The sequence below is a fragment of the Phalangium opilio genome, unplaced genomic scaffold (genome assembly GCF_054372755.1).
Source record: "Phalangium opilio isolate 3A_F unplaced genomic scaffold, DU_Popi_V2 ptg001421l_1, whole genome shotgun sequence".
Classification (NCBI taxonomy): domain Eukaryota; kingdom Metazoa; phylum Arthropoda; class Arachnida; order Opiliones; family Phalangiidae; genus Phalangium; species Phalangium opilio.
Window position 1 is genome coordinate 1,206,574 of NW_028324258.1, and position 21,445 is coordinate 1,228,018.

At 38.1% G+C, this 21,445-nt stretch overlaps 1 non-coding gene and 54 pseudogenes across 1 annotated transcript; all 55 read right to left on the minus strand.

The window, feature by feature from the left end:
- Nucleotides 1-237: 237 nt before the first annotated feature.
- LOC149583360 (5S ribosomal RNA) lies at nucleotides 238-356 on the minus strand (annotated as a pseudogene).
- Nucleotides 357-478: 122 nt separating this feature from the next.
- On the minus strand, nucleotides 479-581 carry LOC149583361 (5S ribosomal RNA; annotated as a pseudogene).
- Nucleotides 582-719: 138 nt separating this feature from the next.
- On the minus strand, nucleotides 720-838 carry LOC149583362 (5S ribosomal RNA; annotated as a pseudogene).
- A 122-nt stretch (nucleotides 839-960) lies between these two features.
- On the minus strand, nucleotides 961-1,063 carry LOC149583363 (5S ribosomal RNA; annotated as a pseudogene).
- A 361-nt stretch (nucleotides 1,064-1,424) lies between these two features.
- LOC149583364 (5S ribosomal RNA) lies at nucleotides 1,425-1,543 on the minus strand (annotated as a pseudogene).
- A 362-nt stretch (nucleotides 1,544-1,905) lies between these two features.
- On the minus strand, nucleotides 1,906-2,024 carry LOC149583365 (5S ribosomal RNA; annotated as a pseudogene).
- Nucleotides 2,025-2,161: 137 nt separating this feature from the next.
- Nucleotides 2,162-2,280, minus strand: LOC149583366 (5S ribosomal RNA; annotated as a pseudogene).
- A 361-nt stretch (nucleotides 2,281-2,641) lies between these two features.
- Nucleotides 2,642-2,760, minus strand: LOC149583367 (5S ribosomal RNA; annotated as a pseudogene).
- A 361-nt stretch (nucleotides 2,761-3,121) lies between these two features.
- On the minus strand, nucleotides 3,122-3,240 carry LOC149583368 (5S ribosomal RNA; annotated as a pseudogene).
- A 122-nt stretch (nucleotides 3,241-3,362) lies between these two features.
- LOC149583369 (5S ribosomal RNA) lies at nucleotides 3,363-3,465 on the minus strand (annotated as a pseudogene).
- A 137-nt stretch (nucleotides 3,466-3,602) lies between these two features.
- On the minus strand, nucleotides 3,603-3,721 carry LOC149583370 (5S ribosomal RNA; annotated as a pseudogene).
- Nucleotides 3,722-4,083: 362 nt separating this feature from the next.
- On the minus strand, nucleotides 4,084-4,202 carry LOC149583371 (5S ribosomal RNA; annotated as a pseudogene).
- Nucleotides 4,203-4,563: 361 nt separating this feature from the next.
- LOC149583372 (5S ribosomal RNA) lies at nucleotides 4,564-4,682 on the minus strand (annotated as a pseudogene).
- Nucleotides 4,683-4,804: 122 nt separating this feature from the next.
- LOC149583373 (5S ribosomal RNA) lies at nucleotides 4,805-4,907 on the minus strand (annotated as a pseudogene).
- Nucleotides 4,908-5,044: 137 nt separating this feature from the next.
- LOC149583374 (5S ribosomal RNA) lies at nucleotides 5,045-5,163 on the minus strand (annotated as a pseudogene).
- A 362-nt stretch (nucleotides 5,164-5,525) lies between these two features.
- On the minus strand, nucleotides 5,526-5,644 carry LOC149583375 (5S ribosomal RNA; annotated as a pseudogene).
- Nucleotides 5,645-6,005: 361 nt separating this feature from the next.
- On the minus strand, nucleotides 6,006-6,124 carry LOC149583376 (5S ribosomal RNA; annotated as a pseudogene).
- Nucleotides 6,125-6,246: 122 nt separating this feature from the next.
- On the minus strand, nucleotides 6,247-6,349 carry LOC149583377 (5S ribosomal RNA; annotated as a pseudogene).
- A 137-nt stretch (nucleotides 6,350-6,486) lies between these two features.
- LOC149583378 (5S ribosomal RNA) lies at nucleotides 6,487-6,605 on the minus strand (annotated as a pseudogene).
- A 362-nt stretch (nucleotides 6,606-6,967) lies between these two features.
- Nucleotides 6,968-7,086, minus strand: LOC149583379 (5S ribosomal RNA; annotated as a pseudogene).
- A 361-nt stretch (nucleotides 7,087-7,447) lies between these two features.
- On the minus strand, nucleotides 7,448-7,566 carry LOC149583380 (5S ribosomal RNA; annotated as a pseudogene).
- Nucleotides 7,567-7,928: 362 nt separating this feature from the next.
- LOC149583381 (5S ribosomal RNA) lies at nucleotides 7,929-8,047 on the minus strand (annotated as a pseudogene).
- A 122-nt stretch (nucleotides 8,048-8,169) lies between these two features.
- On the minus strand, nucleotides 8,170-8,272 carry LOC149583382 (5S ribosomal RNA; annotated as a pseudogene).
- A 137-nt stretch (nucleotides 8,273-8,409) lies between these two features.
- On the minus strand, nucleotides 8,410-8,528 carry LOC149583383 (5S ribosomal RNA; annotated as a pseudogene).
- Nucleotides 8,529-8,650: 122 nt separating this feature from the next.
- On the minus strand, nucleotides 8,651-8,753 carry LOC149583384 (5S ribosomal RNA; annotated as a pseudogene).
- Nucleotides 8,754-8,890: 137 nt separating this feature from the next.
- Nucleotides 8,891-9,009, minus strand: LOC149583385 (5S ribosomal RNA; annotated as a pseudogene).
- Nucleotides 9,010-9,371: 362 nt separating this feature from the next.
- Nucleotides 9,372-9,490, minus strand: LOC149583386 (5S ribosomal RNA; annotated as a pseudogene).
- A 361-nt stretch (nucleotides 9,491-9,851) lies between these two features.
- On the minus strand, nucleotides 9,852-9,970 carry LOC149583387 (5S ribosomal RNA; annotated as a pseudogene).
- Nucleotides 9,971-10,332: 362 nt separating this feature from the next.
- Nucleotides 10,333-10,451, minus strand: LOC149583388 (5S ribosomal RNA; annotated as a pseudogene).
- A 362-nt stretch (nucleotides 10,452-10,813) lies between these two features.
- Nucleotides 10,814-10,932, minus strand: LOC149583389 (5S ribosomal RNA; annotated as a pseudogene).
- A 122-nt stretch (nucleotides 10,933-11,054) lies between these two features.
- On the minus strand, nucleotides 11,055-11,157 carry LOC149583390 (5S ribosomal RNA; annotated as a pseudogene).
- A 137-nt stretch (nucleotides 11,158-11,294) lies between these two features.
- On the minus strand, nucleotides 11,295-11,413 carry LOC149583391 (5S ribosomal RNA; annotated as a pseudogene).
- Nucleotides 11,414-11,535: 122 nt separating this feature from the next.
- On the minus strand, nucleotides 11,536-11,638 carry LOC149583392 (5S ribosomal RNA; annotated as a pseudogene).
- A 137-nt stretch (nucleotides 11,639-11,775) lies between these two features.
- LOC149583393 (5S ribosomal RNA) lies at nucleotides 11,776-11,894 on the minus strand (annotated as a pseudogene).
- A 360-nt stretch (nucleotides 11,895-12,254) lies between these two features.
- LOC149583394 (5S ribosomal RNA) lies at nucleotides 12,255-12,373 on the minus strand (annotated as a pseudogene).
- Nucleotides 12,374-12,735: 362 nt separating this feature from the next.
- Nucleotides 12,736-12,854, minus strand: LOC149583395 (5S ribosomal RNA; annotated as a pseudogene).
- A 122-nt stretch (nucleotides 12,855-12,976) lies between these two features.
- LOC149583396 (5S ribosomal RNA) lies at nucleotides 12,977-13,079 on the minus strand (annotated as a pseudogene).
- Nucleotides 13,080-13,455: 376 nt separating this feature from the next.
- LOC149583397 (5S ribosomal RNA) lies at nucleotides 13,456-13,571 on the minus strand (annotated as a pseudogene).
- A 363-nt stretch (nucleotides 13,572-13,934) lies between these two features.
- Nucleotides 13,935-14,053, minus strand: LOC149583398 (5S ribosomal RNA; annotated as a pseudogene).
- Nucleotides 14,054-14,415: 362 nt separating this feature from the next.
- Nucleotides 14,416-14,534, minus strand: LOC149583399 (5S ribosomal RNA; annotated as a pseudogene).
- A 122-nt stretch (nucleotides 14,535-14,656) lies between these two features.
- On the minus strand, nucleotides 14,657-14,759 carry LOC149583400 (5S ribosomal RNA; annotated as a pseudogene).
- A 376-nt stretch (nucleotides 14,760-15,135) lies between these two features.
- On the minus strand, nucleotides 15,136-15,251 carry LOC149583401 (5S ribosomal RNA; annotated as a pseudogene).
- Nucleotides 15,252-15,613: 362 nt separating this feature from the next.
- LOC149583402 (5S ribosomal RNA) lies at nucleotides 15,614-15,732 on the minus strand (annotated as a pseudogene).
- A 364-nt stretch (nucleotides 15,733-16,096) lies between these two features.
- On the minus strand, nucleotides 16,097-16,215 carry LOC149583403 (5S ribosomal RNA; annotated as a pseudogene).
- Nucleotides 16,216-16,577: 362 nt separating this feature from the next.
- LOC149583404 (5S ribosomal RNA) lies at nucleotides 16,578-16,696 on the minus strand (annotated as a pseudogene).
- A 363-nt stretch (nucleotides 16,697-17,059) lies between these two features.
- Nucleotides 17,060-17,178, minus strand: LOC149583405 (5S ribosomal RNA; annotated as a pseudogene).
- A 362-nt stretch (nucleotides 17,179-17,540) lies between these two features.
- On the minus strand, nucleotides 17,541-17,659 carry LOC149583406 (5S ribosomal RNA; annotated as a pseudogene).
- Nucleotides 17,660-18,021: 362 nt separating this feature from the next.
- LOC149583407 (5S ribosomal RNA) lies at nucleotides 18,022-18,140 on the minus strand (annotated as a pseudogene).
- A 362-nt stretch (nucleotides 18,141-18,502) lies between these two features.
- On the minus strand, nucleotides 18,503-18,621 carry LOC149583408 (5S ribosomal RNA; annotated as a pseudogene).
- A 361-nt stretch (nucleotides 18,622-18,982) lies between these two features.
- Nucleotides 18,983-19,101, minus strand: LOC149583409 (5S ribosomal RNA). The gene has a single exon (XR_016380552.1). It is a non-coding gene; the product is annotated as a 5S ribosomal RNA (ribosomal RNA).
- Nucleotides 19,102-19,291: 190 nt separating this feature from the next.
- On the minus strand, nucleotides 19,292-19,410 carry LOC149583410 (5S ribosomal RNA; annotated as a pseudogene).
- A 362-nt stretch (nucleotides 19,411-19,772) lies between these two features.
- LOC149583411 (5S ribosomal RNA) lies at nucleotides 19,773-19,891 on the minus strand (annotated as a pseudogene).
- A 361-nt stretch (nucleotides 19,892-20,252) lies between these two features.
- LOC149583412 (5S ribosomal RNA) lies at nucleotides 20,253-20,371 on the minus strand (annotated as a pseudogene).
- Nucleotides 20,372-20,561: 190 nt separating this feature from the next.
- LOC149583413 (5S ribosomal RNA) lies at nucleotides 20,562-20,680 on the minus strand (annotated as a pseudogene).
- Nucleotides 20,681-21,042: 362 nt separating this feature from the next.
- Nucleotides 21,043-21,161, minus strand: LOC149583414 (5S ribosomal RNA; annotated as a pseudogene).
- Between the last annotated feature and the right edge of the window lie 284 nt (nucleotides 21,162-21,445).

Here is a 21,445-nt window from a genome sequence, read left to right on the forward strand (position 1 = left end):
CAAACGGCACGCAGTATTCCCAAGTACTGACTGCGCTCGACGCTGCTAACGTCGGCGATCGGACGAGAACCGGTGTTCTCAGCGTGATATGGCCATTGCCGAGAGTGCTAGATAATAATTCGAATTTAAATTAAGTGAGACAAATTAACCTTCATCTTTTTCAAACAATAACAAAAAGAAAATATGTTTGCTTTTTTCATATCTATTAAAATTTAAAAGAGGAAAAAAAAGTGAAAAAGCCAACGGCACGCAGTGTTCCTAAGTGGTCTCCCTCCCAAGTAGTGACTGCGCTCGACGCTGCTTAACTTCGGTTAACGGACGAGAACCGGTGTATTCAGCGTGGTATGGCCGTTGCCAAGAGTGCTAGTTAATAATTTGTATTTAATTAACTTTCATCTTTATAAAACAATAACAAAAAGAAGATATGTTTGCTTTTTTCATATCTGGTGGAATTTGAAAGAGGAAACAAAAGTGAAAAAGCCAACGGCACGCAGTATTCCCAAGTACTGTATGCGCTCGACGCTGCTTAACTTCGGTGATCGGACGTGAACCGGTGTTTTCAGCGTGATATGGCCGTTGCCGAGAGTGCTAGTTAATAATTCGAATTTAATTTAAGTGAGACAGATTAACCTTCATCATTTTAAAACAATAACAAAAAGAAAACCTGTTTGCTTTTTACATATCTATTAAAATTTAAAAGAGGAAAAAAAAAGTGAAAAAGCCAACGGCACGCAGTGTTCCTAAGTGGTCTCCCTCCCAAGTAATGACTGCGCTCGACGCTGCTTAACTTCGGTTATCGGACGAGAACCGGTGTATTCAGCGTGATATGGCCGTTGCCGAGAATGCTAGTTAATTATTTGAATTTAATTAACTTTCTTCTTTATAAAACAATAACAAAAAGAAGATATGTTTGCTTTTTTCATATCTGGTGGAATTTGAAAGAGGAAACAAAAGTGAAAAAGCCAACGGCACGCAGTATTCCCAAGTACTGTATGCGCTCGACGCTGCTTAACTTCGGTTATCGGACGAGAACCGGTGTATTCAGCGTGATATGGCCGTTGCCGAGAATGCTAGTTAATTATTTGAATTTAATTAACTTTCTTCTTTATAAAACAATAACAAAAAGAAGATATGTTTGCTTTTTTCATATCTGGTGGAATTTGAAAGAGGAAACAAAAGTGAAAAAGCAAACGGCACGCAGTATTCCCAAGTACTGACTGCGCTCGACGCTGCTAACGTCGGCGATCGGACGAGAACCGGTGTTCTCAGCGTGATATGGCCGTTGCCGAGAGTGCTAGATAATAATTCGAATTTAAATTAAGTGAGACAAATTAACCTTCATCTTTTTCAAACAATAACAAAAATAAAATATGTTTGCTTTTTTCATATCTATTAAAATTTAAAAGAGGAAAAAAAAGTGAAAAAGCCTACGGCACGCAGTGTTCCTAAGTGGTCTCCCTCCCAAGTAGTGACTGCGCTCGACGCTGCTTAACTTCGGTTATCGGACGAGAACCGGTGTATTCAGCGTGATATGGCCGTTGCCGAGAGTGCTAGTTAATAATTTGAATTTAATTAACTTTCATCTTTATAAAACAATAACAAAAAGAAGATATGTTTGCTTTTTTCATATCTGGTGGAATTTAAAAGAGGAAACAAAAGTGAAAAAGCAAACGGCACGCAGTATTCCCAAGTACAGTATGCGCTCGACGCTGCTTTACTTCGGTGATCGGACGTGAACCGGTGTTTTCAGCGTGATATGGCCGTTGCCGAGAGTGCTAGATAATAATTCGAATTTAAATTAAGTGAGACAAATTAACCTTCATCTTTTTCAAACAATAACAAAAAGAAAATATGTTTGCTTTTTTCATATCTATTAAAATTAAAAAGAGGAAAAAAAAGTGAAAAAGCCAACGGCACGCAGTGTTCCTAAGTGGTCTCCCTCCCAAGTAGTGACTGCGCTCGACGCTGCTTAACTTCGGTTATCGGACGATAACCGGTCTATTCAGCGTGATATGGCCGTTGCCGAGAGTGCTAGTTAATAATTCGAATTTAAATTAAGTGAGACAGATTAACCTTCATCATTTTAAAACAATAACAAAAAGAAAACCTGTTTGCTTTTTACATATCTATTAAAATTTAAAAGAGGAAAAAAAAGTGAAAAAGCCAACGGCACGCAGTGTTCCTAAGTGGTCTCCCTCCAAAGTAATGACTGCGCTGGACGCTGCTTAACTTCGGTTATTGGACGAGAACCGGTGTATTCAGCGTGATATGGCCGTTGCCGAGAATGCTAGTTAATAATTTGAATTTAATTAACTTTCTTCTTTATAAAACAATAACAAAAAGAAGATATGTTTGCCTTTTTCATATCTGGTGGAATTTAAAAGAGGAAACAAAAGTGAAAAAGCAAACGGCACGCAGTATTCCCAAGTACTGTATGCGCTCGACGCTGCTTTACTTCGGTCATCGGACGTGAACCGGTGTTTTCAGCGTGATATGGCCGTTGCCGAGAGTGCTAGTTAATAATTCGAATTTAAATTAAGTGAGACAAATTAACCTTCATCATTTTAAAACAATAACAAAAAGAAAACGTGTTTGCTTTTTCATATATATTAAAATTTAAAAGAGGAAAAAAAAGTGAAAAAGCCAACGGCACGCAGTGTTCCTACGTGGTCTCCCTCCCAAGTAATGACTGCGCTCGACGCTGCTTAACTTCGGTTATCGGACGAGAATCGGTGTATTCAGCGTGATATGGCCGTTGCCGAGAGTGCTAGTTAATAATTTGAATTTAATTAACTTTCATCTTTATAAAACAATAACAAAAAGAAGATATGTTTGCTTTTTTCATATCTGGTGGAATTTGAAAGAGGAAACAAAAGTGAAAAAGCAAACGGCACGCAGTATTCCCAAGTACTGACTGCGCTCGACGCTGCTAACGTCGGCGATCGGACGAGAACCGGTGTTCTCAGCGTGATATGGCCGTTGCCGAGAGTGCTAGATAATAATTCGAATTTAAATTAAGTGAGACAAATTAACCTTCATCTTTTTCAAACAATAACAAAAAGAAAATATGTTTGCTTTTTTCATATCTATTAAAATTTAAAAGAGGAAAAAAAAGTGAAAAAGCCAACGGCACGCAGTGTTCCTAAGTGGTCTCCCTCCCAAGTAGTGACTGCGCTCGACGCTGCTTAAATTCGGGTATCGGACGAGAACCGGTGTATTCAGCGTGATATGGACGTTGCCAAGAGTGCTAGTTAATAATTTGAATTTAATTAACTTTCATCTTTATAAAACAATAACAAAAAGAAGATATGTTTGCTTTTTTCATATCTGGTGGAATTTGAAAGAGGAAACAAAAGTGAAAAAGCTAACGGCACGCAGTATTCCCAAGTACTGTATGCGCTCGACGCTGCTTAACTTCGGTGATCGGACGTGAACCGGTGTTTTCAGCGTGATATGGCCGTTTCCGAGAGTGCTAGTTAATAATTCGAATTTAAATTAAGTGAGACGGATTAACCTTCATCATTTTAAAACAATAACAAAAAGAAAACCTGTTTGCTTTTTACATATCTATTAAAATTTAAAAGAGGAAAAAAAAGTGAAAAAGCCAACGGCACGCAGTGTTCCTAAGTGGTCTCCCTCCCATGTAATGACTGCGCTCGACGCTGCTTAACTTCGGTTATCGGACGATAACCGGTGTATTCAGCGTGATATGGCCGTTGCCGAGAATGCTAGTTAATAATTTGAATTTAATTAACTTTCTTCTTTATGAAACAATAACAAAAAGAAGATATGTTTGCTTTTTTCATATCTGGTGGAATTTAAAAGAGGAAACAAAAGTGAAAAAGCAAACGGCACGCAGTATTCCCAAGTACTGTATGCGCTCGACGCTGCTTTACTTCGGTGATCGGACGTGAACCGGTGTTTTCAGCGTGATATGGCCGTTGCCGAGAGTGCTAGTTAATAATTCGAATTTAAATTAAGTGAGACAAATTAACCTTCATCATTTTAAAACAATAACAAAAAGAAAACGTGTTTGCTTTTTTCATATCTATTAAAATTTAAAAGAGGAAAAAAAAGTGAAAAAGCCAACGGCACGCAGTGTTCCTAAGTGGTCTCCCTCCCAAGTAATGACTGCGCTCGACGCTGCTTAACTTCGGTTATCGGACGAGAATCGGTGTATTCAGCGTGATATGGCCGTTGCCGAGAGTGCTAGTTAATAATTTGAATTTAATTAACTTTCATCTTTATAAAACAATAACAAAAAGAAGATATGTTTGCTTTTTTCATATCTGGTGGAATTTGAAAGAGGAAACAAAAGTGAAAAAGCAAACGGCACGCAGTATTCCCAAGTACTGACTGCGCTCGACGCTGCTAACGTCGGCGATCGGACGAGAACCGGTGTTCTCAGCGTGATATGGCCGTTGCCGAGAGTGCTAGATAATAATTCGAATTTAAATTAAGTGAGACAAATTAACCTTCATCTTTTTCAAACAATAACAAAAAGAAAATATGTTTGCTTTTTTCATATCTATTAAAATTTAAAAGAGGAAAAAAAAGTGAAAAAGCCAACGGCACGCAGTGTTCCTAAGTGGTCTCCCTCCCAAGTAGTGACTGCGCTCGACGCTGCTTAACTTCGGTTATCGGACGAGAACCGGTGTATTCAGCGTGATATGGACGTTGCCAAGAGTGCTAGTTAATAATTTGAATTTAATTAACTTTCATCTTTATAAAACAATAACAAAAAGAAGATATGTTTGCTTTTTTCATATCTGGTGGAATTTGAAAGAGGAAACAAAAGTGAAAAAGCCAACGGCACGCAGTATTCCCAAGTACTGTATGCGCTCGACGCTGCTTAACTTCGGTGATCGGACGTGAACCGGTGTTTTCAGCGTGATATGGCCGTTGCCGAGAGTGCTAGTTAATAATTCGAATTTAATTTAAGTGAGACGGATTAACCTTCATCATTTTAAAACAATAACAAAAAGAAAACCTGTTTGCTTTTTACATATCTATTAAAATTTAAAAGAGGAAAAAAAAGTGAAAAAGCCAACGGCACGCAGTGTTCCTAAGTGGTCTCCCTCCCAAGTAATGACTGCGCTCGACGCTGCTTAACTTCGGTTATCGGACGAGAACCGGTGTATTCAGCGTGATATGGCCGTTGCCGAGAATGCTAGTTAATAATTTGAATTTAATTAACTTTCTTCTTTATGAAACAATAACAAAAAGAAGATATGTTTGCTTTTTTCATATCTGGTGGAATTTAAAAGAGGAAACAAAAGTGAAAAAGCAAACGGCACGCAGTATTCCCAAGTACTGTATGCGCTCGACGCTGCTTTACTTCGGTGATCGGACGTGAACCGGTGTTTTCAGCGTGATATGGCCGTTGCCGAGAGTGCTAGTTAATAATTCGAATTTAAATTAAGTGAGACAAATTAACCTTCATCATTTTAAAACAATAACAAAAAGAAAACGTGTTTGCTTTTTTCATATCTATTAAAATTTAAAAGAGGAAAAAAAAGTGAAAAAGCCAACGGCACGCAGTGTTCCTAAGTGGTTTCCCTCCCAAGTAATGACTGCACTCGACGCTGCTTAACTTCGGTTATCGGACGAGAATCGGTGTATTCAGCGTGATATGGCCGTTGCCGAGAGTGCTAGTTAATAATTTGAATTTAATTAACTTTCATCTTTATAAAACAAAAACAAAAAGAAGATATGTTTGCTTTTTTCATATCTGGTGGAATTTGAAAGAGGAAACAAAAGTGAAAAAGCAAACGGCACGCAGTATTCCCAAGTACTGACTGCGCTCGACGCTGCTAACGTCGGCGATCGGACGAGAACCGGTGTTCTCAGCGTGATATGGCCGTTGCCGAGAGTGCTAGATAATAATTCGAATTTAAATTAAGTGAGACAAATTAACCTTCATCTTTTTCAAACAATAACAAAAAGAAAATATGTTTGCTTTTTTCATATCTATTAAAATTTAAAAGAGGAAAAAAAAGTGAAAAAGCCAACGGCACGCAGTGTTCCTAAGTGGTCTCCCTCCCAAGTAGTCACTGCGCTCGACGCTGCTTAACTTCGGTTATCGGACGAGAACCGGTGTATTCAGCGTGATATGGCCGTTGCCGAGAGGGCTAGTTAATAATTTGAATTTAATTAACTTTCATCTTTATAAAACAATAACAAAAAGAAGATATGTTTGCTTTTTTCATATCTGGTGGAATTTGAAAGAGGAAACAAAAGTGAAAAAGCCAACGGCACGCAGTATTCCCAAGTACTGTATGCGCTCGACGCTGCTTAACTTCGGTGATCGGACGTGAACCGGTGTTTTCAGCGTGATATGGCCGTTGCCGAGAGTGCTAGTTAATAATTCGAATTTAAATTAAGTGAGACGGATTAACCTTCATCATTTTAAAACAATAACAAAAAGAACACCTGTTTGCTTTTTACATATCTATTAAAATTTAAAAGAGGAAAAAAAAGTGAAAAAGCCAACGGCACGCAGTGTTCCTAAGTGGTCTCCCTCCCAAGTAATGACTGCGCTCGACGCTGCTTAACTTCGGTTATCGGACGAGAACCGGTGTATTCAGCGTGATATGGCCGTTGCCGAGAATGCTAGTTAATAATTTGAATTTAATTAACTTTCTTCTTTATGAAACAATAACAAAAAGAAGATATGTTTGCTTTTTTCATATCTGGTGGAATTTAAAAGAGGAAACAAAAGTGAAAAAGCAAACGGCACGCAGTATTCCCAAGTACTGTATGCGCTCGACGCTGCTTTACTTCGGTGATCGGACGTGAACCGGTGTTTTCAGCGTGATATGGCCGTTGCCGAGAGTGCTAGTTAATAATTCGAATTTAAATTAAGTGAGACAAATTAACCTTCATCATTTTAAAACAATAACAAAAAGAAAACGTGTTTGCTTTTTTCATATCTATTAAAATTTAAAAGAGGAAAAAAAAGTGAAAAAGCCAACGGCACGCAGTGTTCCTAAGTGGTCTCCCTCCCAAGTAATGACTGCACTCGACGCTGCTTAACTTCGGTTATCGGACGAGAATCGGTGTATTCAGCGTGATATGGCCGTTGCCGAGAGTGCTAGTTAATAATTTGAATTTAATTAACTTTCATCTTTATAAAACAATAACAAAAAGAAGATATGTTTGCTTTTTTCATATCTGGTGGAATTTGAAAGAGGAAACAAAAGTGAAAAAGCAAACGGCACGCAGTATTCCCAAGTACTGACTGCGCTCGACGCTGCTAACGTCGGCGATCGGACGAGAACCGGTGTTCTCAGCGTGATATGGCCGTTGCCGAGAGTGCTAGATAATAATTCGAATTTAAATTAAGTGAGACAAATTAACCTTCATCTTTTTCAAACAATAACAAAAAGAAAATATGTTTGCTTTTTTCATATCTATTAAAATTTAAAAGAGGAAAAAAAAGTGAAAAAGCCAACGGCACGCAGTGTTCCTAAGTGGTCTCCCTCCCAAGTAGTCACTGCGCTCGACGCTGCTTAACTTCGGTTATCGGACGAGAACCGGTGTATTCAGCGTGATATGGCCGTTGCCGAGAGGGCTAGTTAATAATTTGAATTTAATTAACTTTCATCTTTATAAAACAATAACAAAAAGAAGATATGTTTGCTTTTTTCATATCTGGTGGAATTTAAAAGAGGAAACAAAAGTGAAAAAGCAAACGGCACGCAGTATTCCCAAGTACAGTATGCGCTCGACGCTGCTTTACTTCGGTGATCGGACGTGAACCGGTGTTTTCAGCGTGATATGGCCGTTGCCGAGAGTGCTAGTTAATAATTCGAATTTAAATTAAGTGAGACAAATTAACCTTCATAATTTTAAAAAAATAACATAAAGAAAACCTGTTTGCTTTTTACATATCTATTAAAATTTAAAAGAGGAAAAAAAAGTGAAAAAGCCAACGGCACGCAGTGTTCCTAAGTGGTCTCCCTCCCAAGTAGTGACTGCGCTCGACGCTGCTTAACTTCGGTTATCGGACGAGAACCGGTGTATTCAGCGTGATATGGCCGTTGCCAAGAGTGCTAGTTAATAATTTGAATTTAATTAACTTTCATCTTTATAAAACAATAACAAAAAGAAGATATGTTTGCTTTTTTCATATCTGGTGGAATTTGAAAGAGGAAACAAAAGTGAAAAAGCCAACGGCACGCAGTATTCCCAAGTACTGTATGCGCTCGACGCTGCTTAACTTCGGTGATCGGACGTGAACCGGTGTTTTCAGCGTGATATGGCCGTTGCCGAGAGTGCTAGTTAATAATTCGAATTTAAATTAAGTGAGACAGATTAACCTTCATCATTTTAAAACAATAACAAAAAGAAAACCTGTTTGCTTTTTACATATCTATTAAAATTTAAAAGAGGAAAAAAAAGTGAAAAAGCCAACGGCACGCAGTGTTCCTAAGTGGTCTCCCTCCCAAGTAATGACTGCGCTCGACGCTGCTTAACTTCGGTTATCGGACGAGAACCGGTGTATTCAGCGTGATATGGCCGTTGCCGAGAGTGCTAGTTAATAATTTGAATTTAATTAACTTTCATCTTTGTAAAACAATAACAAAAAGAAGATATGTTTGCTTTTTTCATATCTGGTGGAATTTGAAAGAGGAGACAAAAGTGAAAAAGCCAACGGCACGCAGTATTCCCAAGTACTGTATGCGCTCGACGCTGCTTAACTTCGGTGATCGGACGTGAACCGGTGTTTTCAGCGTGATATGGCCGTTGCCGAGAGTGCTAGTTAATAATTCGAATTTAAAGTAAGTGAGACAAATTAACCTTCATCATTTTAAAACAATAACAAAAAGAAAACGTGTTTGCTTTTTTCATATCTATTAAAATTTAAAAGAGGAAAAAAAAGTGAAAAAGCCAACGGCACGCAGTGTTCCTACGTGGTCTCCCTCCCAAGTAATGACTGCGCTCGACGCTGCTTAACTTCGGTTATCGGACGAGAATCGGTGTATTCAGCGTGATATGGCCGTTGCCGAGAGTGCTAGTTAATAATTTGAATTTAATTAACTTTCATCTTTATAAAACAATAACAAAAAGAAGATATGTTTGCTTTTTTCATATCTGGTGGAATTTGAAAGAGGAAACAAAAGTGAAAAAGCAAACGGCACGCAGTATTCCCAAGTACTGACTGCGCTCGACGCTGCTAACGTCGGCGATCGGACGAGAACCGGTGTTCTCAGCGTGATTATGGCCGTTGCCGAGAGTGCTAGATAATAATTCGAATTTAAATTAAGTGAGACAAATTAACCTTCATCTTTTTCAAACAATAACAAAAAGAAAATATGTTTGCTTTTTTCATATCTATTAAAATTTAAAAGAGGAAAAAAAAGTGAAAAAGCCAACGGCACGCAGTGTTCCTAAGTGGTCTCCCTCCCAAGTAGTGACTGCGCTCGCCGCTGCTTAACTTCGGTTATCGGACGAGAACCGGTGTATTCAGCGTGATATGGCCGTTGCCAAGAGTGCTAGTTAATAATTTGAATTTAATTAACTTTCATCTTTATAAAACAATAACAAAAAGAAGATATGTTTGCTTTTTTCATATCTGGTGGAATTTGAAAGAGGAAACAAAAGTGAAAAAGCAAACGGCACGCAGTATTCCCAAGTACTGACTGCGCTCGACGCTGCTAACGTCGGCGATCGGACGAGAACCGGTGTTCTCAGCGTGATATGGCCGTTGCCGAGAGTGCTAGATAATAATTCGAATTTAAATTAAGTGAGACAGATTAACCTTCATCATTTTAAAACAATAACAAAAAGAAAACCTGTTTGCTTTTTACATATCTATTAAAATTTAAAAGAGGAAAAAAAAGTGAAAAAGCCAACGGCACGCAGTGTTCCTAAGTGGTCTCCCTCCCAAGTAATGACTGCGCTCGACGCTGCTGAACTTCGGTTATCGGACGAGAACCGGTGTATTCAGCATGATATGGCCGTTGCCGAGAATGCTAGTTAATAATTTGAATTTAATTAACTTTCTTCTTTATAAAACAATAACAAAAAGAAGATATGTTTGCTTTTTTCATATCTGGTGGAATTTAAAAGAGGAAACAAAAGTGAAAAAGCAAACGGCACGCAGTATTCCCAAGTACTGTATGCTCTCGACGCTGCTTTACGTCGGTGATCGGACGTGAACCGGTGTTTTCAGCGTGATATGGCCGTTGCCGAGAGTGCTAGTTAATAATTCGAATTTAAATTAAGTGAGACAAAATAACCTTCATCATTTTAAAACAATAACAAAAAGAAAACGTGTTTGCTTTTTTCATATCTATTAAAATTTAAAAGAGGAAAAAAAAGTGAAAAAGCCAACGGCACGCAGTGTTCCTAAGTGGTCTCCCACCCAAGTAATGACTGCGCTCGACGCTGCTTAACTTCGGTTATCGGACGAGAATCGGTGTATTCAGCGTGATATGGCCGTTGCCGAGAGTGCTAGTTAATAATTTGAATTTAATTAACTTTCATCTTTATACAACAATAACAAAAAGAAGATATGTTTGCTTTTTTCATATCTGGTGGAATTTGAAAGAGGAAACAAAAGTGAAAAAGCAAACGGCACGCAGTATTCCCAAGTACTGACTGCGCTCGACGCTGCTAACGTCGGCGATCGGACGAGAACCGGTGTTCTCAGCGTGGTATGGCCGTTGCCGAGAGTGCTAGATAATAATTCGAATTTAAATTAAGTGAGACAAATTAACCTTCATCTTTTTCAAACAATAACAAAAAGAAAATATGTTTGCTTTTTTCATATCTATTAAAATTTAAAAGAGGAAAAAAAAAGTGAAAAAGCCAACGGCACGCAGTGTTCCTAAGTGGTCTCCCTCCCAAGTAATGACTGCGCTCGACGCCGCTTAACTTCGGTTATCGGACGAGAATCGGTGTATTCAGCGTGATATGGCCGTTGCCGAGAATGCTAGTTAATAATTTGAATGTAATTAACTTTCTTCTTTATAAAACAATAAGAAAAAGAAGATATGTTTGCTTTTTTCATATCTGGTGGAATTTGAAAGAGGAAACAAAAGTGAAAAAGCCAACGGCACGCAGTATTCCCAAGTACTGTATGCGCTCGACGCTGCTTAACTTCGGTGATCGGACGTGAACCGGTGTTTTCAGCGTGATACGGCCGTTGCCGAGAGTGCTAGTTAATAATTCGAATTTAAATTAAGTGAGACAAATTAACCTTTATCATTTTAAAACAATAACAAAAAGAAAACGTGTTTGCTTTTTTCATATCTATTAAAATTTAAAAGAGGAAAAAAAAGTGAAAAAGCCAACGGCACGCAGTGTTCCTACGTGGTCTCCCTCCCAAGTAATGACTGCGCTCGACGCTGCTTAACTTCGGTTATCGGACGAGAATCGGTGTATTCAGCGTGATATGGCCGTTGCCGAGAGTGCTAGTTAATAATTTGAATTTAATTAACTTTCTTCTTTATAAAACAATAACAAAGAGAAAATATGTTTGCTTTTTTCATATCTGGTGGAATTTGAAAGAGGAAACAAAAGTGAAAAAGCCAACGGCACGCAGTATTCCAAAGTACTGTATGCGCTCGACGCTGCTAAACTTCGGTGATCGGACGTGAACCGGTGTTTTCAGCGTGATATGGCCGTTGCCGAGAGTGCTAGTTAATAATTCGAATTTAAATTAAGTTAGACAAATTAACCTTCATCATTTTAAAACAATAACAAAAAGAAAACGTGTTTGCTTTTTTCATATCTATTAAAATTTAAAAGAGGAAAAAAAAGTGAAAAAGCCAACGGCACGCAGTGTTCCTACGTGGTCTCCCTCCCAAGTAATGACTTCGCTCGACGCTGCTTAACTTCGGTTATCGGACGAGAATCGGTGTATTCAGCGTGATATGGCCGTTGCCGAGAGTGCTAGTTAATAATTTGAATTTAATTAACTTTCATCTTTATAAAACAATAACAAAAAGAAGATATGTTTGCTTTTTTCACATCTGTTGGAATTTAAAAGAGGAAACAAAAGTGAAAAAGCAAACGGCACGCAGTATTCCCAAGTACTGACTGCGCTCGACGCTGCTAACGTCGGCGATCGGACGAGAACCGGTGTTCTCAGCGTGATATGGCCGTTGCCGAGAGTGCTAGATAATAATTCGAATTTAAATTAAGTGAGTCAAATTAACCTTCATCTTTTTCAAACAATAACAAAAAGAAAATATGTTTGCTTTTTTCATATCTATTAAAATTTTAAAGAGGAAAAAAAGTGAAAAAGCCAACGGCACGCAGTGTTCCTAAGTGGTCTCCCTCCCAAGTAATGACTGCGCTCGACGCTGCTTAACTTCGGTTATCGGACGAGAACCGGTGTATTCAGCGTGATATGGCCGTTGCCGAGAATGCTAGTTAATAATTTGAATTTAATTAACTTTCTTCTTTATAAAACAATAACAAAAAGAAGATATGTTTGCTTTTTTCATATCTGGTGGAATTTAAAAGAGGAAACAAAAGTGAAAAAGCAAACGGCACGCAGTATTCCCAAGTACAGTATGCGCTCGACGCTGCTTTACTTCGGTGATCGGACGTGAACCGGTGTTTTCAGCGTGATATGGCCGTTGCCGAGAGTGCTAGTTAATAATTCGAATTTAAATTAAGTGAGACAAATTAACCTTCATCATTTTAAAACAATAACAAAAAGAAAACGTGTTTGTTTTTTTCATATCTATTAAAATTTAAAAGAGGAAAAAAAAGTGAAAAAGCCAACGGCACGCAGTGTTCCTAAGAGGTCTCCCCCCCAAGTAATGACTGCGTTCGACGCTGCTTAACTTCGGTTATCGGACGAGAATCGGTGTATTCAGCGTGATATGGCCGTTGCCGAGAGTGCTAGTTAATAATTTGAATTTAATTAACTTTCATCTTTATAAAACAATAACAAAAAGAAGATATGTTTGCTTTTTTCATATCTGGTGGAATTTGAAAGAGGAAACAAAAGTGAAAAAGCAAACGGCACGCAGTATTCCCAAGTACTGTATGCGCTCGACGCTGCTTAACTTCGGTGATCGGACGTGAACCGGTGTTTTCAGCGTGATATGGCCGTTGCCGAGAGTGCTAGTTAATAATTCGAATTTAAATTAAGTGAGACAAATTAACCTTCATCATTTTAAAACAATAACAAAAAGAAAACGTGTTTGCTTTTTTCATATCTGGTGGAATTTGAAAGAGGAAACAAAAGTGAAAAAGCAAACGGCACGCAGTATTCCCAAGTACTGACTGCGCTCGACGCTGCTAACGTCGGCGATCGGACGAGAACCGGTGTTCTCAGCGTGATATGGCCGTTGCCGAGAGTGCTAGATAATAATTCGAATTTAAATTAAGTGAGTCAAATTAACCTTCATCTTTTTCAAACAATAACAAAAAGAAAATATGTTTGCTTTTTTCATATCTATTAAAATTTTAAAGAGGAAAAAAAAGTGAAAAAGCCAACGGCACGCAGTGTTCCTAAGTGGTCCTCCCAAGTAATGACTGCGCTCGACGCTGCTTAACTTCGGTTATCGGACGAGAACCGGTGTATTCAGCGTGATATGGCCGTTGCCGAGAATGCTAGTTAATAATTTGAATTTAATTAACTTTCATCTTTATAAAACAATAACAAAAAGAAGATATGTTTGCTTTTTTCATATCTGGTGGAATTTAAAAGAGGAAACAAAAGTGAAAAAGCAAACGGCACGCAGTATTCCCAAGTACAGTATGCGCTCGACGCTGCTTTACTTCGGTGATCGGACGTGAACCGGTGTTTTCAGCGTGATATGGCCGTTGCCGAGAGTGCTAGATAATAATTCGAATTTAAATTAAGTGAGACAAATTAACCTTCATCTTTTTCAAACAATAACAAAAAGAAAATATGTTTGCTTTTTTCATATCTATTAAAATTTAAAAGAGGAAAAAAAAAGTGAAAAAGCCAACGGCACGCAGTGTTCCTAAGTGGTCTCCCTCCCAAGTAATGACTGCGCTCGACGCTGCTTAACTTCGGTTATCGGACGAGAACCGGTGTATTCAGCGTGATATGGCCGTTGCCGAGAATGCTAGTTAAAAATTTGAATTTAATTAACTTTCTTCTTTATAAAACAATAACAAAAAGAAGATATGTTTGCTTTTTTCATATCTGGTGGAATTTAAAAGAGGAAACAAAAGTGAAAAAGCAAACGGCACGCAGTATTCCCAAGTACAGTATGCGCTCGACGCTGCTTTACTTCGGTGATCGGACGTGAACCGGTGTTTTCAGCGTGATATGGCCGTTGCCGAGAGTGCTAGTTAATAATTCGAATTTAAATTAAGTGAGACAAATTAACCTTCATCATTTTAAAACAATAACAAAAAGAAAACGTGTTTGTTTTTTTCATATCTATTAAAATTTAAAAGAGGAAAAAAAAGTGAAAAAGCCAACGGCACGCAGTGTTTCTAAGAGGTCTCCCCCCCAAGTAATGACTGCGTTCGACGCTGCTTAACTTCGGGTATCGGACGAGAATCGGTGTATTCAGCGTGATATGGCCGTTGCCGAGAGTGCTAGTTAATAATTTGAATTTAATTAACTTTCATCTTTATAAAACAATAACAAAAAGAAGATATGTTTGCTTTTTTCATATCTGGTGGAATTTGAAAGAGGAAACAAAAGTGAAAAAGCAAACGGCACGCAGTATTCCCAAGTACTGTATGCGCTCGACGCTGCTTAACTTCGGTGATCGGACGTGAACCGGTGTTTTCAGCGTGATATGGCCGTTGCCGAGAGTGCTAGTTAATAATTCGAATTTAAATTAAGTGAGACAAATTAACCTTCATCATTTTAAAACAATAACAAAAAGAAAACGTGTTTGCTTTTTTCATATCTGGTGGAATTTGAAAGAGGAAACAAAAGTGAAAAAGCAAACGGCACGCAGTATTCCCAAGTACTGACTGCGCTCGACGCTGCTAACGTCGGCGATCGGACGAGAACCGGTGTTCTCAGCGTGATATGGCCGTTGCCGAGAGTGCTAGATAATAATTCGAATTTAAATTAAGTGAGTCAAATTAACCTTCATCTTTTTCAAACAATAACAAAAAGAAAATATGTTTGCTTTTTTCATATCTATTAAAATTTTAAAGAGGAAAAAAAAGTGAAAAAGCCAACGGCACGCAGTGTTCCTAAGTGGTCCTCCCAAGTAATGACTGCGCTCGACGCTGCTTAACTTCGGTTATCGGACGAGAACCGGTGTATTCAGCGTGATATGGCCGTTGCCGAGAATGCTAGTTAATAATTTGAATTTAATTAACTTTCATCTTTATAAAACAATAACAAAAAGAAGATATGTTTGCTTTTTTCATATCTGGTGGAATTTAAAAGAGGAAACAAAAGTGAAAAAGCAAACGGCACGCAGTATTCCCAAGTACAGTATGCGCTCGACGCTGCTTTACTTCGGTGATCGGACGTGAACCGGTGTTTTCAGCGTGATATGGCCGTTGCCGAGAGTGCTAGTTAATAATTCGAATTTAAATTAAGTGAGTCAAATTAACCTTCATCATTTTAAAACAATAACAAAAAGAAAACGTGTTTGCTTTTTTCATATCTATTAAAATTTAAATGAGGAAAAAAAAGTGAAAAAGCCAACGGCACACAGTGTTCCTAAGAGGTCTCCTTCCCAAGTAATGACTGCGTTCGACGCTGCTTAACTTCGGTTATCGGACGAGAATCGGTGTATTCAGCGTGATATGGCCGTTGCCGAGAGTGCTAGTTAATAATTTGAATTTAATTAACTTTCATCTTTATAAAACAATAACAAAAAGAAGATATGTTTGCTTTTTTCATATCTGGTGGAATTTGAAAGAGAGGAAACAAAAGTGAAAAAGCAAACGGCACGCAGTATTCCCAAGTACTGACTGCGCTCGACGCTGCTAACGTCGGCGATCGGACGAGAACCGGTGTTCTCAGCGTGATATGGCCGTTGCCGAGAGTGCTAGATAATAATTCGAATTTAAATTACGTGAGACAAATTAACCTTCATCTTTTTCAAACAATAACAAAAAGAAAATATGTTTGCTTTTTTCATATCTATTAAAATTTAAAAGAGGAAAAAAAAAGTGAAAAAGCCAACGGCACGCAGTGTTCCTAAGTGGTCTCCCTCCCAAGTAATGACTGCGCTCGACGCCGCTTAACTTCGGTTATCGGACGAGAACCGGTGTATTCAGCGTGATATGGCCGTTGCCGAGAATGCTAGTTAATAATTTGAATGTAATTAACTTTCTTCTTTATAAAACAATAACAAAAAGAAGATATGTTTGCTTTTTTCATATCTGGTGGAATTTAAAATAGGAAACAAAAGTGAAAAAGCAAACGGCACGCAGTATTCCCAAGTACAGTATGCGCTCGACGCTGCTTTACTTCGGTGATCGGACGTGAACCGGTGTTTTCAGCGTGATATGGCCGTTGCCGAGAGTGCTAGTTAATAATTCGAATTTAAATTAAGTGAGACAAATTAACCTTCATCATTTTAAAACAATAACAAAAAGAAAACGTGTTTGCTTTTTTCATATCTATTAAAATTTAAAAGAGGAAAAAAAAGTGAAAAAGCAAACGGCACGCAGTGTTCCTAAGAGGTCTCCCTCCCAAGTAATGACTGCGTTCGACGCTGCTTAACTTCGGTTATCGGACGAGAATCGGTGTATTCAGCGTGATATGGCCGTTGCCGAGAGTGCTAGTTAATAATTTGAATTTAATTAACTTTCATCTTTATAAAACAATAACAAAAAGAAGATATGTTTGCTTTTTTCATATCTGGTGGAATTTAAAAGAGGAAACAAAAGTGAAAAAGCAAACGGCACGCAGTATTCCCACGTACAGTATGCGCTCGACGCTGCTTTACTTCGGTGATCGGACGTGAACCGGTGTTTTCAGCGTGATATGGCCGTTGCCGAGAGTGCTAGTTAATAATTCGAATTTAAATTAAGTGAGACAAATTAACCTTCATCATTTTAAAACAATAACAAAAAGAAAACGTGTTTGCTTTTTTCATATCTATTAAAATTTAAAAGAGGAAAAAAAAAGTGAAAAAGCCAACGGCACGCAGTGTTCCTAAGTGGTCTCCCTCCCAAGTAATGACTGCGCTCGACGCCGCTTAACTCCGGTTATCGGACGAGAACCGGTGTATTCAGCGTGATATGGCCGTTGCCGAGAATGCTAGTTAATAATTTGAATGTAATTAACTTTCTTCTTTATAAAACAGTAACAAAAAGAATATATGTTTGCTTTTTTCATATCTGGTGGAATTTAAAAGAGGAAACAAAAGTGAAAAAGCAAACGGCACGCAGTATTCCCAAGTACAGTATGCGCTCGACGCTGCTTTACTTCGGTGATCGGACGTGAACCGGTGTTTTCAGCGTGATATGGCCGTTGCCGAGAGTGCTAGTTAATAATTCGAATTTAAATTAAGTGAGACAAATTAACCTTCATCATTTTAAAACAATAACAAAAAGAAAACATGTTTGCTTTTTTCACATCTATTAAAATTTAAAAGAGGAAAAAAAAGTGAAAAAGCCAACAGCACGCAGTGTTCCTAAGTGGTCTCCCTCCCAAGTAGCGACTGCGCTCGACGCTGCTTAACTTCGGTTATCGGACGAGAACCGGTGTATTCAGCGTGATATGGCCGTTGCCGAGAGTGCTAGTTAATAATTTAAATTTAATTAACTTTCATCTTTATAAAACAATAACAAAAAGAAGATATGTTTGCTTTTTTCATATCTGGTGGAATTTGAAAGAGGAAACAAAAGTGAAAAAGCAAACGGCACGCAGTATTCCCAAGTACTGACTGCGCTCGACGCTGCTAACGTCGGCGATCGGACGAGAACCGGTGTTCTCAGCGTGATATGGCCGTTGCCGAGAGTGCTAGATAATAATTCGAATTTAAATTAAGTGAGACAAATTAACCTTCCTCTTTTTCAAACAATACCAAAAAGAAAATATGTTTGCTTTTTTCATATCTATTAAATTTTAAAAGAGGAAAAAAAAAGTGAAAAAGCCAACGGCACGCAGTGTTCCTTAGTGGTCTCCCTCCCAAGTAATGACTGCGCTCGACGCCGCTTAACTTCGGTTATCGGACGAGAACCGGTGTATTCAGCGTGATATGGCCGTTGCCGAGAATGCTAGTTAATAATTTGAATGTATTTAACTTTCTTCTTTATAAAACAATAACAAAAAGAAGATATGTTTGCTTTTTTCATATCTGGTGGAATTTAAAAGAGGAAACAAAAGTGAAAAAGCAAACGGCACGCAGTATTCCCAAGTACAGTATGCGCTCGACGCTGCTTTACTTCGGTGATCGGACGTGAACCGGTGTTTTCAGCGTGATATGGCCGTTGCCAAGAGTGCTAGTTAATAATTCGAATTTAAATTAAGTGAGACAAATTAACCTTCATCATTTTAAAACAATAACAAAAAGAAAACGTGTTTGCTTTTTTCATATCTATTAAAATTTAAAAGAGGAAAAAAAAGTGAAAAAGCCAACGGCACGCAGTGTTCCTAAGAGGTCTCCCTCCCAAGTAATGACTGCGTTCGACGCTGCTTAACTTCGGTTATCGGACGAGAATCGGTGTATTCAGCGTGATATGGCCGTTGCCGAGAGTGCTAGTTAATAATTTGAATTTAATTAACTTTCATCTTTATAAAACAATAACAAAAAGAAGATATGTTTGCTTTTATCATATCTGGTGGAATTTGAAAGAAAAAACAAAAGTGAAAAAGCAAACGGCACGCAGTATTCCCAAGTACTGACTGCGCTCGACGCTGCTAACGTCGGCGATCGGACGAGAACCGGTGTTCTCAGCGTGATATGGACGTTGCCGAGAGTGCTAGATAATAATTCGAATTTAAATTAAGTGAGACAAATTAACCTTCATCTTTTTCAAACAATAACAAAAAGAAAATATGTTTGCTTTTTTCATATCTATTAAAATTTAAAAGAGGAAAAAAAAGTGAAAAAGCCAACGGCACGCAGTGTTCCTAAGTGGTCTCCCTCCCAAGTACTGACTGCGCTCGACGCCGCTTAACTTCGGTGATCGGACGAGAACCGGTGTATTCAGCGTGATATGGCCGTTGCCGAGAGTGCTAGTTAATAATTTGAATTAAATTAACCTTCATCTTTATAAAACAATAAGTGCTAGATAATAATTCGAATTTAAATTAAGTGAGACAAATTAACCTTCATCTTTTTCAAACAATAACAAAAAGAAAATATGTTTGCTTTTTTCATATCTATTAAATTTTAAAAGAGGAAAAAAAAAGTGAAAAAGCCAACGGCACGCAGTGTTCCTTAGTGGTCTCCCTCCCAAGTAATGACTGCGCTCGACGCCGCTTAACTTCGGTTATCGGACGAGAACCGGTGTATTCAGCGTGATATGGCCGTTGCCGAGAATGCTAGTTAATAATTTGAATGTATTTAACTTTCTTCTTTATAAAACAATAACAAAAAGAAGATATGTTTGCTTTTTTCATATCTGGTGGAATTTAAAAGAGGAAACAAAAGTGAAAAAGCAAACGGCACGCAGTATTCCCAAGTACAGTATGCGCTCGACGCTGCTTTACTTCGGTGATCGGACGTGAACCGGTGTTTTCAGCGTGATATGGCCGTTGCCGAGAGTGCTAGTTAATAATTCGAATTTAAATTAAGTGAGACAAATTAACCTTCATCATTTTAAAACAATAACAAAAAGAAAACGTGTTTGCTTTTTTCATATCTATTAAAATTTAAAAGAGGAAAAAAAAGTGAAAAAGCCAACGGCACGCAGTGTTCCTAAGAGGTCTCCCTCCCAAGTAATGACTGCGTTCGACGCTGCTTAACTTCGGTTTTCGGACGAGAATCGGTGTATTCAGCGTGATATGGCCGTTCCCGAGAGTGCTAGTTAATAATTTGAATTTAATTAACTTTCATCTTTATAAAACAATAACAAAAAGAAGATATGTTTGCTTTTATCATATCTGGTGGAATTTGAAAGAAAAAACAAAAGTGAAAAAGCAAACGGCACGCAGTATTCCCAAGTACTGACTGCGCTCGACGCTGCTAACGTCGGCGATCGGACGAGAACCGGTGTTCTCAGCGTGATATGGACGTTGCCGAGAGTGCTAGATAATAATTCGAATTTAAATTAAGTGAGACAAATTAACCTTCATCTTTTTCAAACAATAACAAAAAGAAAATATGTTTGCTTTTTTCATATCTATTAAAATTTAAAAGAGGAAAAAACAGTGAAAAAGCCAACGGCACGCAGTGTTCCTAAGTGGTCTCCCTCCCAAGTGCTGACTGCGCTCGACGCCGCTTAACTTCGGTGATCGGACGAGAACCGGTGTATTCAGCGTGATATGGCCGTTGCCGAGAGTGCTAGTTAATAATTTGAATTAAATTAACCTTCATCTTTATAAAACAATAAGTGCTAGATAATAATTCGAATTTAAATTAAGTGAGACAAATTAACCTTCATCTTTTTCAAACAATAACAAAAAGAAAATATGTTTGCTTTTTTCATATCTATTAAATTTTAAAAGAGGAAAAAAAAAGTGAAAAAGCCAACGGCACGCAGTGTTCCTTAGTGGTCTCCCTCCCAAGTAATGACTGCGCTCGACGCCGCTTAACTTCGGTTATCGGACGAGAACCGGTGTATTCAGCGTGATATGGCCGTTGCCGAGAATGCTAGTTAATAATTTGAATGTAATTAACTTTCTTCTTTATAAAACAATAACAAAAAGAAGATATGTTTGCTTTTTTCATATCTGGTGGAATTTAAAAGAGGAAACAAAAGTGAAAAAGCAAACGGCACGCAGTATTCCCAAGTACAGTATGCGCTCGACGCTGCTTTACTTCGGTGATCGGACGTGAACCGGTGTTTTCAGCATGATATGGCCGTTGCCGAGAGTGCTAGTTAATAATTCGAATTTAAATTAAGTGAGACAAATTAACCTTCATCATTTTAAAACAATAACAAAAAGAAAACGTGCTTGCTTTTTTCATATCTATTAAAATTTAAAAGAGGAAAAAAAAGTGAAAAAGCCAACGGCACGCAGTGTTCCTAAGAGGTCTCCCTCCCAAGTAATGACTGCGCTCGACGCTGCTTAATTTCGGTTATCGGACGAGCATCGGTGTATTCAGCGTGATATGGCCGTTGCCGAGAGTGCTAGTTAATAATTTGAATTTAATTATTTTTCATCTTTATAAAACAATAACAAAAAGAAGATATGTTTGCTTTTTTCATATCTGGTGGAATTTGAAAGAGGAAACAAAAGTGAAAAAGCAAACGGCACGCAGTATTCCCAAGTACTGACTGCGCTCGACGCTGCTAACGTCGGCAATCGGACGAGAACCGGTGTTCTCAGCGTGATATGGCCGTTGCCGAGAGTGCTAGTTAATAATTCGAATTTAATTAAGTGAGACAAATTAACCTTCATCTTTTT